The sequence below is a fragment of the Oryzias latipes genome, chromosome 7 (genome assembly GCF_002234675.1).
Source record: "Oryzias latipes chromosome 7, ASM223467v1".
NCBI classification, from domain to species: domain Eukaryota; kingdom Metazoa; phylum Chordata; class Actinopteri; order Beloniformes; family Adrianichthyidae; genus Oryzias; species Oryzias latipes.
The window spans coordinates 9389190-9407160 of NC_019865.2; the positions used below are offsets into that span (position 1 = coordinate 9389190).

Here is a 17971-nt window from a genome sequence, read left to right on the forward strand (position 1 = left end):
TGTCTACAGTTACACCAAATCCACAGTACTCACCAAGTCTTTAGTACTCAGGCAGAACCACACTTAACAATCACATCTACCCTCTGAAGGATTTACTGTATTATTACATAAATATCAATACAGTTTAAAATCATTTAAAACCTTTGAAAGAGACACTATACAGAATCGATCTATAACTTTTAAAATAGTTTCAAAATTAAATATATTGATTATAATCATTATTGCAAAATACCATTACGAAAGAGGTACGGGAGATTTTTGTTACTGTAGCGTAAAACCGACCAAGTGCATCACAGCGGACAACACACATGATGGCAGCAAAATATGATCAACCATCATTCCAGTCCAATGTGTGGAAATACTTTGAATTTAGCAAAGACATGACCATACAGTGTGGTAGAATGTTCTAATGTTTTATTTTGATGTGGAAAGACAACAGTGGGCTGAACTTTAGGAAACTAAAATGTGAATGGATTTGCCATTAATTCTTGTTTACTTGTTTGTTTGTACACAGTAATTTACACTTGATTATCTTGCAAGAAACTCAATGAGTTCACATCACCTGCACTGTTAAGTACCTAGGTCTTTATTTAACTTTTGGCCAAAGATGTCCTGGATTAATTTTAGGTGAGGGAATCGGATTGTTCAAAATGAACCAATATCAACTATGAATCATATTGTCAAACTACAAATAATGATATGAATCGAATCGTTGTTCAAATGAATCGTTTCACCCTTAATATAATTGCATGATGACTTCAAGACAACATTACCGGGACGAATGAGAACCTTCATTGCCAAAATAGCTTACACTTTCATGAAAATCTGGACAACATGTACACTGCAACACAGAGGGAATTGCATGTCTGACACCTATTTACTCATTTTGTAGTAGTGGGAACCTGTCATGACTTATGAAGCAATTATCTTAGTTTTTACAGCACTAGAGCATGTATAAACATGGTGGGGATGCATCAAAGCCAAATCCTCCTATCAATCAAGCAAGCACTTGTTTCTTAAGAAGTGCTTGCCATTTAGTTACAAATAGTTTTGAATGTGCAGCATAGCAAAATCAAACAGTTCTCCAATGATACATTTTCAGTATATGCCAGAACAACCTTGTTTTCTTGTGGACTGGCGATCAAGATAACCATCATAGGAAAGAGTGTGACACGGCAGATTTCTGCATTTATGGTTCTTCCACTGAGCGTTTGACATGAAGAGCAGTCCAAACAGTGGTTGCTCTGTTAAAAAGCAACTGTCTTGATGAACCCTGTGAAGAGAGTTTGAAGTGCCAACGGACCGTTCCTCACTCACAGGGAGGAATGCAGTCTATTGTCCAACAAACTTGTTCAAAAGCTCCTGAAGCTGTGACACAAGGGATGGAGGCATGCTGAGGGCGGCACACATGACCGCCCTTAAACCGGATGATCCAATTCAGGCAGGGTTCAAAGTTATTTGTGCCCCCTGTGTGAGGCGCTGATTTACCCAAACATTTGTTGACCCGAGAGGTCGTGACCTTCAATCTCTGGAGCTGTTGGTGCCAAAACGCAGGAAAGCAAACTCCATGGTAACCAGAATGCTTGTTTGTCGGATGAAAGATTTGACTTTGAATTTATCTTAAGAGTAGACACCTAAGCCCCTGACAGGTGAAGCTCAGATACTTTTTATTCAGACAGGACAGGATAGACAAGAAATCCCCTTCTGACAGTAGCATCTCTATTTTGAGATGATGTGCTGAGTGTCTGGAAGTTCCTGTGTGTTAGTAGCTCTGTCTAAATATGTCGAGAGCATTCCAAACACAAACCAGCTGTCCTTGAAGCCCAGCAATAAACACCGTCAACTGGTACAAACATCACAGCTGACGTTTCTCTAAAAAAGCCAGTTTTGGACAAACACGTCACAATTGAAGGGTGATAATTGAAAAGAAAAATTAGGGGAAGGCTCAAAGAGAGAGGGTCAAAGCCCAAGTTGGCCGTTTACACAAAGGAAATTGTGAAAAGAGTTTCAGTCATAAATTCCCATTTTTGTATCTATAGTAGAAGCATTCCCAGAGGTCTTTTTAATTACAACTTTGGCATTCTTAGCCCAAATCCAAAAAGCTTGTGTTGTTTTCTAGGACATAGTTTCTGCAAAGCAGCAAGAGTTCACCAGAAATTTGCTTCTAAGTTTTAGACAGTACAGCTGCCTTGGAATGGGCCTGCCTTCCTTTTACATCATGGATTTGTTTACACTCTCTCCTGCTAGCTTACAGCCCCTCAAACCCCCAACCTAATATTAGTAGTGTAACAAAAATGGCGAGCAATATGAGAGCTATCCAAACGTAGAGTTTTGAGCCAGATACCAGCTCAGACGAAGAAAAAGAAGACATACAAGGATCCAGTCATATGGTGACGTTTACGTACAAGTAAAGGCTTTTTCAAACAGAATTTTTTCCTCTGCTCCCAAATTATAATGATTTTAATAAAGAAATATTTAATCAATTAATAAATAAAAGATGAAAACTTTTATCGTAATTATCTTTATGTATGTTCTCCATCAGGAGAAAAGTGTTACATGAACATGTTAAAAACACCAAAAACACGATTTTATCAGAGTGGGTCTTTAAAGAGTTTTTACTTTAGCTTTTGATAATCAGTTTTTGGTGGATCAAACTCACTGAGATGGAAAAAGAAGAAAGATTCAACAGTTAAGATGACTCAACATGCATGAAAAGTTCTGCTTTCACTTCAAAGAGCAGATTCTGCAGAACAATGATCGCTTCTATTATTCTTCACTATGCTCTATTGCAAGATTATGAGCTTTAACAGCATTAAAATCTCTAATCCACAGATGCTTTCTCTGGGAATAACGATGTGTAAGAGATTGAAAAAAAAATCAAAGTAATCAAATATAATTTTCCTTAGGTTTTGATTATAGTGGAGGATTTAAAGTCCATTTCTCCTTTGCATTAAAGTTTGCTTTTCTCAGTAGCAACCAGCAATTTCTTGTGTCTATTTGACAGCTTTAATGTGATAATGAAAAACCTTTATCCACGCAAGCCACCAAATGACTGGACTGATTTTCTAACTTTTCTTCCCACCTCTTCTAATTAATGAAATATCCAACTCCGTCAACCTCATCAAAAAAGTTCCAACGCAAAAATCAATTTCAGGCGAAAACAGCCATCGCACTTGGTGCACCCCCTGAAATGTCTCAGGAGGGGGAAGACAAGAAAAGTTATTTGCCATCAGGTTAGGTTTATTCGGCCGCTAAATTAGATTATTAACTTATGTTATGTTCTTTCAGTCAGCAGCTTCATGTTGATACCATAATTTTGTTGACAATAAGCGACTGCCAAGGGGTTTGCTCTTGCCAGCGCATCAATGATTAAGTGGCTTAGAGACTCACCCCCTGCCTGGTAAGGCTCTTACACCACACTAGCTGCTTCTAATGGATAACAATGAGCTGCTCAGATGCTGACAGAGGCTAAATATACTCCATTCTGCCACAATACATTTGGTTGCATTGAAATCTTTCTATGCACAAAATTAAAGTGTATTGGTGCAAAGGAGCACATAACAGCATTTTTTTTGTATCGCGTGTAGGCATGAAGGCGGAGCTTTTGTTTGTTTCTCCACCTCTGTAAATTCAGGGTTTAAGCCAGAAACAGCAGTAGGCTCTAATTATACAATTGCTGATGGGCAGAGAGCTATCCGGTGTTTTTGACGAGTGATTGAGGAAGGTGGAGACAGCATGCCAAGCGTGTTGTAACACATTCTGGATATACCTGTCACTGAGAGTAGAATCTCTGTAAAAGGCGCGGGAGGTGATTTACTGGGACCTTGTAACACTTATTTTTCGTCAACAATCCCACTGTGGAGCTATTCGCTTTAGGGCCATTCCATGTGAAGTCACTGCTTTCATTTAACAAGTTTTATAGCTGAAACACTTGCTTAAAGTTTGGGACAGAAAACTCCTCCATACTTTTTTAATTGCAGTTTATTTTGTTGAAAAAGGGGAAGTTAAACACTTAAAGACACAAGGTGTTGTTGCAAATATCTGCAAGTGTCTACTCAGTCAGGAGGGAAAAAAGGATTGTTGTGCCATATTAACCGCTGATCTACTGACACTAAATATTAGCTTTAATAATTACCCTAAAATTATATGCAAAATTTCTTTGAAAGGGTTGATTGCAACTTGATTGTGTCGAAGTTTTAAGATCAGTCTTTTGTAATTACATTGTAAAGTTACAATAGTAGTAGCTGCACTTACACAATGACTTCTTAATTTGGCATTTTCATCTATTTTTGATCATTTTTACACTTTAAACTAGTAAAGGCAGCACAGTAAAGTTTTTCTCATGAGTTTTTTATGAATGTTTTTTGACAGGTTGCACAATGCAGTGTTTTTGCACAGCATCATTGCACAACACAGTCATCGCTGAGTGACAAACATTTATATTCAAATGTGTCATTTTATTCAGCCCACCACAATTTTGCTCTGACATGTTGCTTCAATGGCCCAGAAGGGAAAAGGAGAAGCTTTTCCCATAATTCTTTGTGTTCCAGTGTGCCACCTCTGCTGCCGGATGTCAATGTATCTTATAAAGTACACCTTTAAAAGCATCTGAGAGTTTATCAGTCTTCATTTAAGACCCAGTTTTGCAAGAAAATGTGTAATAGTTCCTTTGGCAAGCAATTTCTTATAAATCTGTTGATAGAAATCATGAAATGGCATTGGCTTTTAGCCGATTTCTGCAACATGGTGGGTCTATTTTACACTATAGTTTATCACAGACAATGAAAAAGTCTAGATAGTTATCTTTTAATGTTATTATTGAAGCTGTACTTTGTAGCAGCTAAACACAGCAGAAACACAATACACTAATGTTTAAAATATTCATTTTTTTGTGTTTTTCATAATATTGGTGTACTTCTAAACCAAGAAAACGGCAGAAAATATATTGTATATATAAGAAGATTTCTAAAGTATTAAAAAAAACATCAAAAGATTCTGTTCTTCGGGATTTTAAACGGTTAATCTAGAAGACGTTTTGCTCCTAATCTGAGTAGCTTCTTCCGTTCTAACAGCTGAGAGGAAATTCCCGTTTTTTATATGCTGACATCTTAGATGAACCTCTTAAAGTCCAGTTGCCCTGAAAAACAAAATCCTGAAATAAAATAGCCTGGATGACTTTTGACAGACAGAATTCAAGATGCAGATTTAGTTTTTTTTTTTTATATAAAACATTACCAATTAAACTTTATTGTTATTTGGGCTAAAAAAAATATAATCTGATAATAATTTTTTTTTGTTTTTGGCCGACAAAAAAAAGTTTCTATTAATTTTTACTGCAAGAAACATTCCATCAGTTTTCCTACTTTACGTTAAAACTGCTTTTCTTCTAAAAAAAGAATTTTTGAATCAATCATTTCTTATTGAGCCATATATCTAACTGAACTTGTGAATCTAAATTAAAATCCAGTCAGAAGTTTGTGAGTGATACCCGCTAAACAACATGCAATTTCATTGTTTTTGTGCTTTGTATTAAACTGTGTACAGCTATGATTTTATATTATTATACATTTATAAAAAAAAAACATGTACATAACAGGAGATGTTAGGGATTCCTGTAAACCTTTTGCCGTAATGAGAAGAACCTGAAACACACCAGACAGGACGCTTATCTAGCAGAACAACCTGTATTCTTTAAAAGCTTCAACTGAAAACTTGAATTAGACATTTAAACATATCAAATGCTTACTGAGGTCATCATATTTCATTTCAGGTATTTAAAAAAAGGCTTAATCTAAAGTTTCCCAGTTCAGAAGAACCAAGTTTCTTTTATAGTTTCCAGATCAATTTTCCCACCAGCATTCCCCTTCACACTCACAGAATGGATCTGATGTGTTTTACAGCTTTGACAGAACTAGATCTAAGCACATCTGATTTTTAATCACCAATCCAAAATGTGTTTTTAAATGCATTTATAGGGGATACCAAACCTTTTTCTGGCAATATTTGTTTGTTCAATTGCTTTACTTTTTTTATTTCCCAGTTGTCATGGAGATATGCACTTCTTTAGTTGGATGTATTACTATTATCATCTCTTTATGATCATGCTTTAACGGGAAAACGTAGTTTGTTTTGGTCTTGAAAAGCCCCCCAAACCCAATACAAACAGTCAAACTCACCCATACGCAGATCAGCAGCAGATGACAGGACTCGCTCGTTTTCCTGCGAGTTTTCAGTCTGCGTTACAGGAGAGTCAGGTTTGTTTTGAGCACACACCCGCACTTCGGAGACACGCCAATGCGCCTGTGTCGAGAAAAAGTTGTGCGTAACTTTGGTGCGTCTTTGGAGCCTCAGCCTTCCGGCGCGTCAAACTGTTGTTTTGAGCGACAGCCGAAAGTGCGCTGGCAGCAAGTAACAGGGAGTCCAGCCTCCACAGGACGCTCTATTTTGGAAGTTAATGGGGTCAGAGGACACGTGATGGCTGCTACAAAGCGTGTCGAGTATTTAAGTACAATATGTGAGCATATATACAAGGTATGGGGAAATATTTTGCCCACGTGTGCACGCAGGAGGGGCGTGGCCCTCCCTGCGTGCACCTTTCAAACGAACTAACACACTGTCGTTTAGAGCTCACTTAAGTTTTAAAACTAAACCTTCTCTGAAGATTGTTTATTATTATTTATATTTTTTATAACATCTCATGACAAAAATATCTGCACAGGGGCCTTTTTCATGTCTGCCATCTGCTTGCATTTAAAGTGCCCAAATACTAATTAGCTGCTTCTACCTGTTCTTTTGTTGTAGAATGCTGAGTGATTGCTATAGACTATGTCACTGTTTGCACAATAATGCTCCACACCCATCTGGGTTCAGTCAATACTCCGGCAGCAGCAGCAGCAGCAGCAGATCCATGTCTGCTCTGTGAACAATTAAACCCAATTACCACAATGGCTGAAAAATGTGTTGTTTATTCTGCTACAGAAGAGCGGAAACATCCTGTCAGTTCATGTGCTTTTGTTCCATTTTTTAAATGCTGATGTATAGACGAAGCTTCACTGAAGGTAGAATACAAAGATCAACCTTCGTTAGTCACACCTCATACAGTTAACACGTGTCACCATGTTTAGGGGGCTTGCTTTTATGTGAATACTCTAATGGACTTTCCATTCTGTCAATACATTTAGCATTTGATCACTAGATCTGATATTCAAGACGTGAAACTATTTTTCTAAAATCATTTTAGGCCAACTAAACACACAGTTTTTGTTTGTGTACCACATAGGTGCACTTTTTTCACAAATACATAAAATATTTTATCCATTCATCCATCTTCAGAAACCGCTAAATCCCCTTTGGGGTAACGGCTCTGCTGGAGCCAACCCAGATATTATTGGGCAAAGGCAGGGCCACACACACATTCACACCTAGGGACAATTTCGAAACATCAATTAACCTATGAAGCAAGCAGGTAGCTGTATAAGTGTATAACATATAAAATAAAAATTCAAACATGCAATATACGTTGTCCAATTATCGATGCCATCCCCCTTTTCCATGAAGCATAATTTAAAAAAAGAATAATCACTGTCAGAATTTGTGTCTTCCTGTTAAATGACGTCAGTGTGTAGTGCTGACCCATAACCTTGACCAGTGTCGTCAACACTAGTCAGACAAGAGACTGATGGAAGGAAAAACATACTCAAGAGTGGAGAAATGAATGAAACAAGGCTAAAATTCCATCATTAAAGTGCTAAATGTATACCAGTGTGCATATTAAAGCTGCTTGCTGATACTTATACAGTGAATTTTGTCCCAGACTTTATCGTTTTTGAAAGGTACAAAGTGCCCTGAAAAGGAAAACCTGTAAAAATGCTGTTGCCATGGCAATAGTTGTATAGTTCATTGTCATTCTTTGCTCCTGTGGTGTAACAATGCCACCTAGTGATAGAGATTTCCGGGGATGGCGGGGCAGAATGTCCGTGTGCAGATGTGATCGTTTCACAGTCTCAATTCAGGAAGATTTCTGAAAACAAGATGAGGTTGGATTTCCAATTCTGCAGCCTTTCAGGAAACACAAGCAGTTCTGCCTAATATCAACTATAAAAATGGAAAACCTGTGAGTCTTAACTGAAGACCTTATTATATTTAATTTAAATTCCAAAAACATTCATAAAATGCAATTGCGTAATTTTATTTCTAACACATCTTGTTGCTTTTTACCCTCATAATTTAACAGCTAACAAGGGAGGAAGTTTTTGCAAATGATTACAGCATGTTTTTGTTAAATATTTATTTGATAGCAAACAAATAACAGTAGATCTCGGGATGCAAAGAGGAAGAGAATCCAAGCTCAAGGGTACAAACACCATTCCACATGTTTATCTGTATAAACAAGTTGTGTACTGCTGTATTGAAGATCATATGTCATTTATTGATCCTTTGTATCGATCCCTTACCATTTATCTTGGATTTGGAAATCTCAACTTCCCCAGCATAACATTTATACATTTTCTTCTAACTCTACAGTGAGATGTTTTTTTCTTTTTCCCAAATATTATCCTATCTCTCATTATACAAGACTGCTTATTCATCTAACTCACTTTTCTTTGCTGGTGTTTTTTTTTTTAATTAAAGATCCAAAAATATCCTCTTATAATAACCAGGAACTTTGGTGTGTCAACAGAAAGCAATATAATTTTCATAGCTCTGCATTTTGATCCTTCTACTCAAAAAATGTTTAAAATAGCAGTTTTCATAGACGTGGCATCTTTCCTCACACAAAAAATAAAAACATTTAAAAGCATTTAAACAGACATTCATGGATGTACAGTTTATTTGTTAAAATAATGCTTTAGCATTGACGAGCACTGTGTTATCCTTAAAAAAACATTTTAACACTTCAAGCTTTCAAGTCTTCTCAGCTCCGGCTAACAATTTAAGGCCATTTGCAGACAAGTGCTGAAAAATGTTAGTCCTTAAGCTTTCTGGTGTTAAAGTGTTCTCAGGTCCTTCCACCAAACTTTGAAGAGCTGAAGAAAGACAGGGCTTTTATTCATCTGAGTTAACTTTTTGAAGTGTATAGGAGTCAAAAGGTTTTGATTTTACATAGAGATCCACAGGAAATGGTCTGAATAGAAAACTTGGCAAATGAAGACATTTCTTCAATTAAAAAACTGACTTCTAAGAACTTTATTTTATGATGTCTTTGTATTTCAAAAGGGATTCCAAAGAATGAAAGTCAATTGAAAGTTGCGGTTTTTTTAAAGTTGTTTTTTTGTATTTATTTACTGTACAGACACAGAATTTAAACAGACAAACAGACCAAAACAACAGGTAGAATGAGCCAGTATTTTATATTTGTGGCGTCTTTGTTACTTTTTATCACCTAAAAAGTTAACCTATAAACCAGTGGGGTTTTATCTAACAAATGATTACCATTTTTGTAGGCTTCTCTTTCTGATTAACCTTTATTTTACCACAATGTACTGTTTTGACTTCAGCCGCAGTCGTGGTTATCAGCAGCGCTGTCCAGAGCAATGGTACATGACAACATCCAGTGATGACAGTTTGCGTTGGAATCTTAAGCACGACTTTCTCCTTTAATATTGTTTTTGTGGCTAAAATGTCAAGAAAATGTGTGAGATAGAAAAGCTAGGGAGATATTTAAGCTGTTCTCTTCCTTAGATTTATGTCTGTACACTTTTCACCTACAACCTCACAAAGCCCAGCGTTTACATGCTTGATTCAAATCACATCCGATCTTAATTAGAACAAACCATAGAGTTAAACAAACACAATTCAAAGTTGTTGGGTTTTTTTTCAAATAGGATGACCTAAAACACCATCGGAAGCCAACCTGGGTTAATAAAGCAGTAACAAAACACTCCTAATTATAGGACCCCAAATCTCTGCACCTTTTTTTGTGGCTTACCTGAGTTTCATACAGCTTTATTTTTTTTGCACTCATGATTTTGCCATTACGTCATCCTGTATTTAAAACCCACAAAGACAACAGTTTTGTCATGGAAGCTTAATGGACCTACCGACTAGGAGTGAATGTTGACTGATAGGCGCAATCAAAGCCATCTGCTTTCACTTATTGACTCAAGACCCAGGGGTGTACACATGTGCAACAATGAGTGTAAGATGTTGTGTTGCAGCAAAATATGAGGAGTTACAGCATCACCACTTAACAGTATTACAGGCCCAGGGGGAAAATTGAAACTGAAATGTTAAATGACTTTAATACAAGTTCACTCTGGGAATATGTGATGAACTGTTGCACTCATGCTCAGTGCTGTTATGATGTTGCATCCTTTTGTGTGCAATAAGGCAGTTCTTAAGCTAGGGACTTTTGAATTTTAGATTTAAGGTGATGCTTGGTGTGAGGTGGAGTGTTGTGCAGGAGCCGGCAGTGGCTGGAGTTTAAGATAAGTCTCAAGAAGCAAAAGAAAACAATTAATTTCCCAGATCCATTGCTCCTTGTTTTCTGCATTTAATTGACAGAAGCAGAGATGTTCCCATTGCAGCATATTGGCGTCCATCTGAGAACAACATGCGAAAAAATTTGCATTAAAAGTGGCAAATGGTGTTTTTAAAAACATGTGACACAAGACAGGGAAAGGGAGAAAAACAGGTTTCAGCAGCAGATAAAAAAGTGCATTCACTATGTACCTGCATGCTTGCTTTGAAGGCTTAAAAGCCTGCATGTTAATCAATAATTTAGACAGGACTCCTGATTAAAAATCCAGAATTAAAATTTGACCAAAAGGAGACAGATGTGTCCATTCTAAACAAGTAATTGATCATGCATGAAAGTCTGAAAGTCGAGCACATCCACTGCTGTTCACAGTGGCCAAGATGTTACTGTTGCCGTTTGGCTCCTTCTCTGGATTATTTGTCACCTAAAACTGTGAAAGCTGACACTTAAGAGCGTCAGAGTGGTCGCCTGAGACCAGCTGTTTGAGGCTAATCGTGCTCTCCCGTTTGATGAGCTCGCCGAGGAGACTGTTTTTCAATACTACAAGTTGTGTATGCAGTTAGCGCCAAACTCCAGCTAAAGCATGCGTGTTGTTTTTTGTTATCAATGCGGCCACGCATGCAGGCGGGTGCGTCATTGATGTGCTGAGAGTGAAAACGCTCATTAGAAGGAGACAAATGAAAATCTATAATCTGCATCTTGGACCAATACATAACTGAAACCCAATCACCTAGAATGGATCTGCTCATTGAACAAGACAGAATAAAGGCTGGAAGCAATAGGTGTTTGTGTTGGCTGAATGTACATGTGCAAGAGGTCTCAGGATGAAACCCATGAGAGATAATCACCTGGGTTATCACTTCTATATTGTTTGTTCCTTTGCACCACAGGGTTCACCTGAGTATAAACCTCTAATGCTGTCAAAATGAAAGTAAGCACCGCTCCCTCCTGCCTCTTTTTCTCATGAAGGAGGCAAACATTTCATTTGAGAAAACACAAGAGTCAGACAGCTCTTTTTGCTAAAATTGAGCTTGGTGAGGCTGGGTTTTGTTTAGATTGCAAAGGCTTTTGAGACACTGCTTCTACTTATATGATTAACCTTGTGTGGCTTTCGAAAAAGAAATTCTAATGTTGCGCTAAAAAAGTAAAGTTAAGTTGACCTTAATTAAATATGAATGAAACAAAAAATATTCTTCAAGCGCTTCATTCCAGCAGAGATAGAGACTTGTATTTAATCGGACTTAGGTCAGGCTCAATTCTCTCAGACGCGGTCTTGACTCAAGACTTAACCTCAAAGACCCATGCAATGGGATTTGTGAAAACTGTTCAATTCTCATAGTCTTTTCTTTTTTTATACCTTCAGGACATCTCTTTCAGGTCTAAAAGAAAATCTTTTACAAGGTTTTCGATTTTTAATTTGCAGGAACACAGAAACACCTACTAATTATTGCGGTGTCTTGGTTCTTTTAGTTTGGTTTTTCAGTTGAGCTCTTGGTTTTGGTCATGTTCTGTTTTTCCCTCCAATAGTCCCACCAGGTTTAGGATGCAAATTATTTACAGCTGTCTTGATTTGTGTTAATGATGCTAAGTGTATTTACCGCTAAGTATCTTTTTTTTTCAGATCTTCATTGCTCTGCTCTGTCACCATTTTTTCTTTCATTTTTTGTTTTGTTTAGTTGCTCTCATAGCTTTGTCATGTTTCAATGTTTTAGTTTTTACCACCATGCCTGGTTTGATGCTTACACCATCGATTCCTGACAGAAGTTCTTAAATTACTATTTATATTAAATTGTAGCTCTCAAGACGAAAGACTAGGCTTGGACTTACAAAAAAAATATAGGATTTTTAAGAGACATGTAACTCAGTCCTACAAGCAATACATCATGAAATGTTTTCCTATGTGAATTTGATGAACCAAAGTATTGGGCTTTATTATGGCACGCACAAGTCCTGGACTGCAAGGACCAGATTGTTTTCCCAATTCTTCCTTCTTTCTGTGGGTTTAGTGAAAAATTTACCCCCACCACATAATTGGGATACACCTAGAACCAGGGGAAAATGAGTTTCTGACATGGAGAACGATCCCCGGAAAAAATGATGACATCACAGTGGGTGAAACCGTTAGAAAAATGAACAGGGCCAAATTCCCTTATAGGGATCATAAATATATTTCAAAATCCACAAATGGAACCCCAAACACACGTGTTGGGGATAACCAAAGGCATTTTTAAAATGATTATGGGATGGCCACAGGACTTTTGTGGGAAATTTTGAAATTAGGCGATTGTCAAATTCTTGCTCAATATTAGAAAAAAAAACTTGGAAATAGGCTGCCATCTTGAGTCTTTCACCAAAAAATGCCTTTACCTTCACAAATTTAAACTAATTAGGGGGAAAAAATTGGTTTTAGAGTTTGTATAATCTGAACGGCGTTGGCACTGCAAATTTGCAAAAGTAGCACTCCCTTGTTTCTTATACATTTTTTAATATCGGAATATTGTAAAAACGTAACTAAACAAAATGATATGGCACAAGATATTAACATATTAGGATTGTGGGCGTGGTTAACAATAAACCTCCAATACCAAACCTCCAAACCTCATGTACCAAGGAAATCCAAAATTTTGGTTTGCATATTCTTTTTAAAAAATACATAAACCTGTTCGTCACCCCCAGGAGACGATTGAATAAAAGGGCTACCATGGAGATAAAACCAACGAAAAAGTCACCATTTTTAAAATATTTCTTTTTTTTTTATGAACTTGCCATGTGCTGCTATGACCAGGGTGGCAGGGGCAAAAGGGGAGAGTGAAGGGCCTTAAGCAGCTGCTCAACCAGTTTAGGTAGTTAGAAATGGTCAAACAAGGAAGCAAAACTTAGTGCTGAAAACTGAATTAAACAAAATAATATAATTGAGTTAACAGCACCAAGTTTGTCCAAAAAAATGCTCTTGAGAAACTGAAGCTTTAACCCACCAACATCACGAGGAAGCACAAAGGCAACACATGAGATGAGTCAATGGAGAGCTGGTGAAATGAGAACTAAAATATTTATAAGTAATGAATATTCAGCTGAGAGTACCTTTATACTCTCATTCCCCTGCAACAGTCATACTTTTAAATATTAATAGCTGCTCGAACAAATAAAACTGCCACATAATGTAAATGCCCGCCATGTACATGTGAATGCAAACATGCCATTTATAGGACTTGGCAGTCCCAATGGATGTTCAAATCTTTCATTGCCAAAAGGCATGCTTTATATGGGTTCCCATTCATTATATCAAATATAATATCTCTGAATATGAGGACAGACTTTTTGTCTAAAAAATGTATAACACATGGCAAGTAGCCCCATTTACCATCATCTCCTCCTGAGTCTTACTGCACTTAACGCCTCCCTTCCCTGGACTAAAAAGAAAGCACCACAGCAACTTTGGTTCTTCTATTGCTTTATCTGTTGCCATTGGCAGAATTTATCTCCAAACCAAGTCAATTGAAAATGTCTGCTGAGATGGTCATGATAATGTGAGCAGTAAAGTCTGGGGCCACCAGCTCTTTCCCCAACGCTCTTTGCTTAGCAGTGCAAGGCCAGCGGCAGTCTAATTCTGTCTGCACTGCAAAGCTCAGGACTTATAGTCCTTTCACCAGGGCCGTAAAAAAGCATCAGGAGATGATCTTTTCAGTGTGAAAGCTCCAGAGATGGCCCAGCTCCCAAACTAATGTATAATATTGAGCTTGGTTGATTCCTGGAAGCAACGGTTGAGATGGACAACCTATCAAATTTGAATGCAAAACCCTGCAAAGTTTCTGCTGTCAGAGGTCACAGAGACCACTTACGAATATACACACTACAATTTCCTACCTCCTGGCATTTTTAAAAACTGATTGCATGTTCAGTCTGTTAAAAAGAGCCTACAAAAAAAATCTGCAAAAACAGAGTCTGCTTGGAATTTACAGTAAAAAAAAAGTCTTTCTCCAAATCAGTTTGAACAATTTGGCCCCCAAAAATAATCGTAAAAAAGGTATTCCTCAGATGAAACTGTTTCTAATTCTGCCTATCCCCATCTCAACTAAAAAACGTCATCATCTTCAACTCTGTCTACTGTTGTCTTTTTAGTTCCACACTTTTCGTCATACAATGTAGCTAATGTCACCGCTGCCTTTTTAAATGCTCCCGTCGACTCTTGCTGCCTTTATCTTCCACACAATACCCTCAATACTCTCCAACCCACTCCACTCTGCCAGTATTGGCTCTTTCACTTCTTTTCACACTCTCTATTGCTCTGAACAGTTGGGTCTGTTCTTAAACTCTTGTGCCTTCTTCATCTACGCTGCGTGACCTCTGATTTTCACCCGCTTCTCCATCTTTCCCACAAATATTCTGGCATGCTGCATCTGACTTTCACTGCTCTTCCTTCCAGAGAAGGTCACCACCTCTCAGCAGCAAACTTAACAGTCCATCTAGATTTCTGCCTGACCTTAGTCTCAGATCTGTCTGTTACCCAATCTCCAAAAGAAAAACAAAAAAAAGTTTAGAATAATAACCACTTTCTTGCTAAGAAGAAATGAATTCTACTCTGCATCATTCTTTTGTTACCACATCACAAAAAAACGTCTGATACGACTACAGATTGGCTAACAACCAAATAAATTTAATGTTGTGCTTTCTCTGCATCAAATTCAATTTTGACAGATTGCAGTATTTTCTGGTAGTTGCTTAAAAAAAAGAGGAAAACCAAGTTTTACCATTAAAATAACTCTAAAATCTGGCAGTAACACTCCAATTTACCAGGTTTACAAGAAGGCATTTGGCCTTTCAACTCTTAAAATTCACACCATATACTGCAATACTTTCCCAGCACGACCACTAGACACAGAGCAGAGTTAACCTAGATGGTGAGTGAGAACGTGGGTTGGACCAAATTCATGTGTTTCACTGAGTAAAAGGGCAAGCACGCAAAAGCTATTTAAAGGCAATGTGATTTCATTTTTTTATAAGATCTGCATACAACTTTTATGACAAACAGTTTTTCATTGCATTCTCTTCATGAGGAGTTAACTTTTAAAATAACTGTTATCTAAGACATTTTTTTTTATATTTCTCCAGAAATCAAATGTTCTTTTCAGTTATTGTTAAATGCCCACTCAGTTGAAAATCGTGTTGTTGGTGTATTTTTAAACACGTTCTTGAAGCATTTCTATAAGAACGGAGGACAGATATTAAGAAAATGAAGCTGAAAATGTGATTTCTGAGTATTTCTTTACTCAAATTGTTGTAAAGCAGACAAACAAGTATGTGTAACATAGGATAAACTACAGCCGCTCTGCAGAAACTATGACCTATAAAACGTGTTTGAAAATTGTTTGTCACCAACGTGTAGCTATGCTGACGAGTCTGGAGTTAAAATAGTTACAACAAAACCCTGCAGGCAACAGGCAAACGCCAAAACAATAATAAGCATACATTGGTTTTCAATGAAGATGCCTTTGTGGCAAAGGAAATACTATTTATGTTTTGAAAAAAAAAAAATACCAAAAAAACCTGCAAAGCTCAGCTTTGTTAGATGTATACATTGAGTGGCGAATAGCCTTTTCTTGTTCAATGCGCCAGGCTCAGCCCTGGCCAGACCTCACAAGCTGGTTTAATTGAAGACTTCTTCTGTAGCCAAGTGAGAGATCTTATTGAACTGAAGGAGGATTCATCTGAAAGCTAGTCTCTCCTTTCTGTTGCCCCAAGCAAGGCCTCCTAATCAGCAGCAGCAGGGAAAAGAAAATGCTTGATCCTTCACAGCTGTGGAACTAAAGTGTGCATGAAAGCTAAGTCTGCCTATTAGAAAGCTGTACTTTTTGAAGGAAGTTCAGCTGAAGACTCAAAAATGTTCAAAGATGACTCGATAAATATCCTACGTGGTACTTCATATATAACAGAAAGCAACATCCTTAATCCAGACATACATTTAACTATAATACAGAACCGTAAACCAGTTGACAAGACGAAACAAAGTAATCATGGTTTCATGCGCAATGATTTGGGTTTTGTGACAACGATGTAAATATTTGAAGCAAAAGCTTTTCAATTTCTCATGATAAAACAAAATAAATTAGGCAGTTTAGTGTTTCCTGCAGTCCTGGCAAATTGGCAAATTACATTTTACTTACAGATGATAAATTGCTTCGCAGCCTTGTGCCCATGTGTGTGTTTCTCTTTTGTGAACAAGGCTTGAAATGCACACACTCACATAGCCTAAAGAATTTCTGTCAGGTGTGCAGTCTGGATAGGAGCAATGTTCTGTGTATGAGAAACATCATAATTAACATCTTAAATCCCATTTGAAGTGTGCATGTCTGAGATTTCCACCGTTACTGTGAGGGAAAATTGCTGTGTTTTGCTGTCGGTTAAGCAACCTGCAAAGTGGGCAAATTAGACGGCGATGTTTCTGTCTGCGAAAGTGGGTTAAACATGGGGGTCGCTGAATTGGGTGATAAGAGCACATCTTGCAACCGTTTGCTCTTTCCTTTTTGCTCTTCCAAAATCAGACAAGTTCAGAGCGATGCGGGAGAATTTATGTTGAGCTCTCTGAATGGTTGAGAAATTGGACCTAATGAGTTTTGCAGCTTAACACACGCATTCAAGGCACAATGCTCATTGCCGTCACATGCACACCAACACACACAGAGGGAATACCTTAAGGGGTTTGCTATTAAGATGGGTAATCCATGGGCCTCAAGAGAAGCAGAGTAATGTATTCCTTAAGAAAGCTCTTCACAACAAACTCTTACAACCATGAATAAATTACAGGCATAATTAAAGGAAATTCCAACAATCTACTGTATAAAACAATATCAGCGATGTTTGAGACATGTTCAAGAAATGGGGGTTGCTCTACAGATAATGCTCTCAGTTGAAAGATAACAGGAGGATGTTGTGGAGATACTGACTCAAGTGTACTTGTCTGTTTGAAAGCTAAAGGGAAAGCATGAATAAAAATAGGGGATTGGGTGTAAAAGTGTGCAGGGAAAATTCAGAGCTAATGACACAAACAAGAAAGCACAGACCAACAGCGTAATGGAAGCTTGTTTATCTGACAGACCAGGAGAGTGTGACTTGAAAGAAAGCAGGGTATCGGAACTGGAAGTCGAGAGTGGTTTCCCTCTGTGTCTTGGGAAATGCATCTTTGTACAATGAACCAAAGCTGTCAGCGGATGCTTATCGAAATACAGCGAAACGTCAGCTCTCTGCAACTCAAAATCTGCCAAAAGCCAGTGTCTTTCATTGAAGTCAGCAATGAATTACAGTCTGGTAAGTGTTTTCCTGCAGTCGGAAGCTTCCGTATACTCTGAACATGTCCTCGTCTGTCCTTCAACCCTCACTTTGGTGAAGCACACACAAAAGCTTTGAGGGATCCTAATTTGGGGGATTGAAGGAGAAATCTGTCTATTGGACACGGTGGTGATGGCAAAAGTTTTTACCATTGATTACTGTATGAATAAA

At 37.7% G+C, this 17971-nt stretch overlaps 1 protein-coding gene across 5 annotated transcripts in view; it reads right to left on the reverse strand.

Moving 5' to 3' along the window:
* Nucleotides 1-6460, reverse strand: part of LOC101160163 (neural cell adhesion molecule L1-like protein) — a 59279-nt gene extending 52819 nt beyond the window's left edge. Inside the window, exon 1 of one of the 5 annotated variants that reach the window (XM_020704545.2) lies at nucleotides 6177-6458. The gene's annotated coding sequence lies outside the window, so the exon portion shown is untranslated. Of the gene's footprint in view, nucleotides 1-6176 lie in introns of all 5 variants that reach the window. The other 4 variants (XM_020704549.2, XM_020704547.2, XM_020704550.2 and 1 more) reach the window with 4 other exon arrangements.
* Nucleotides 6461-17971: the final 11511 nt, after the last annotated feature.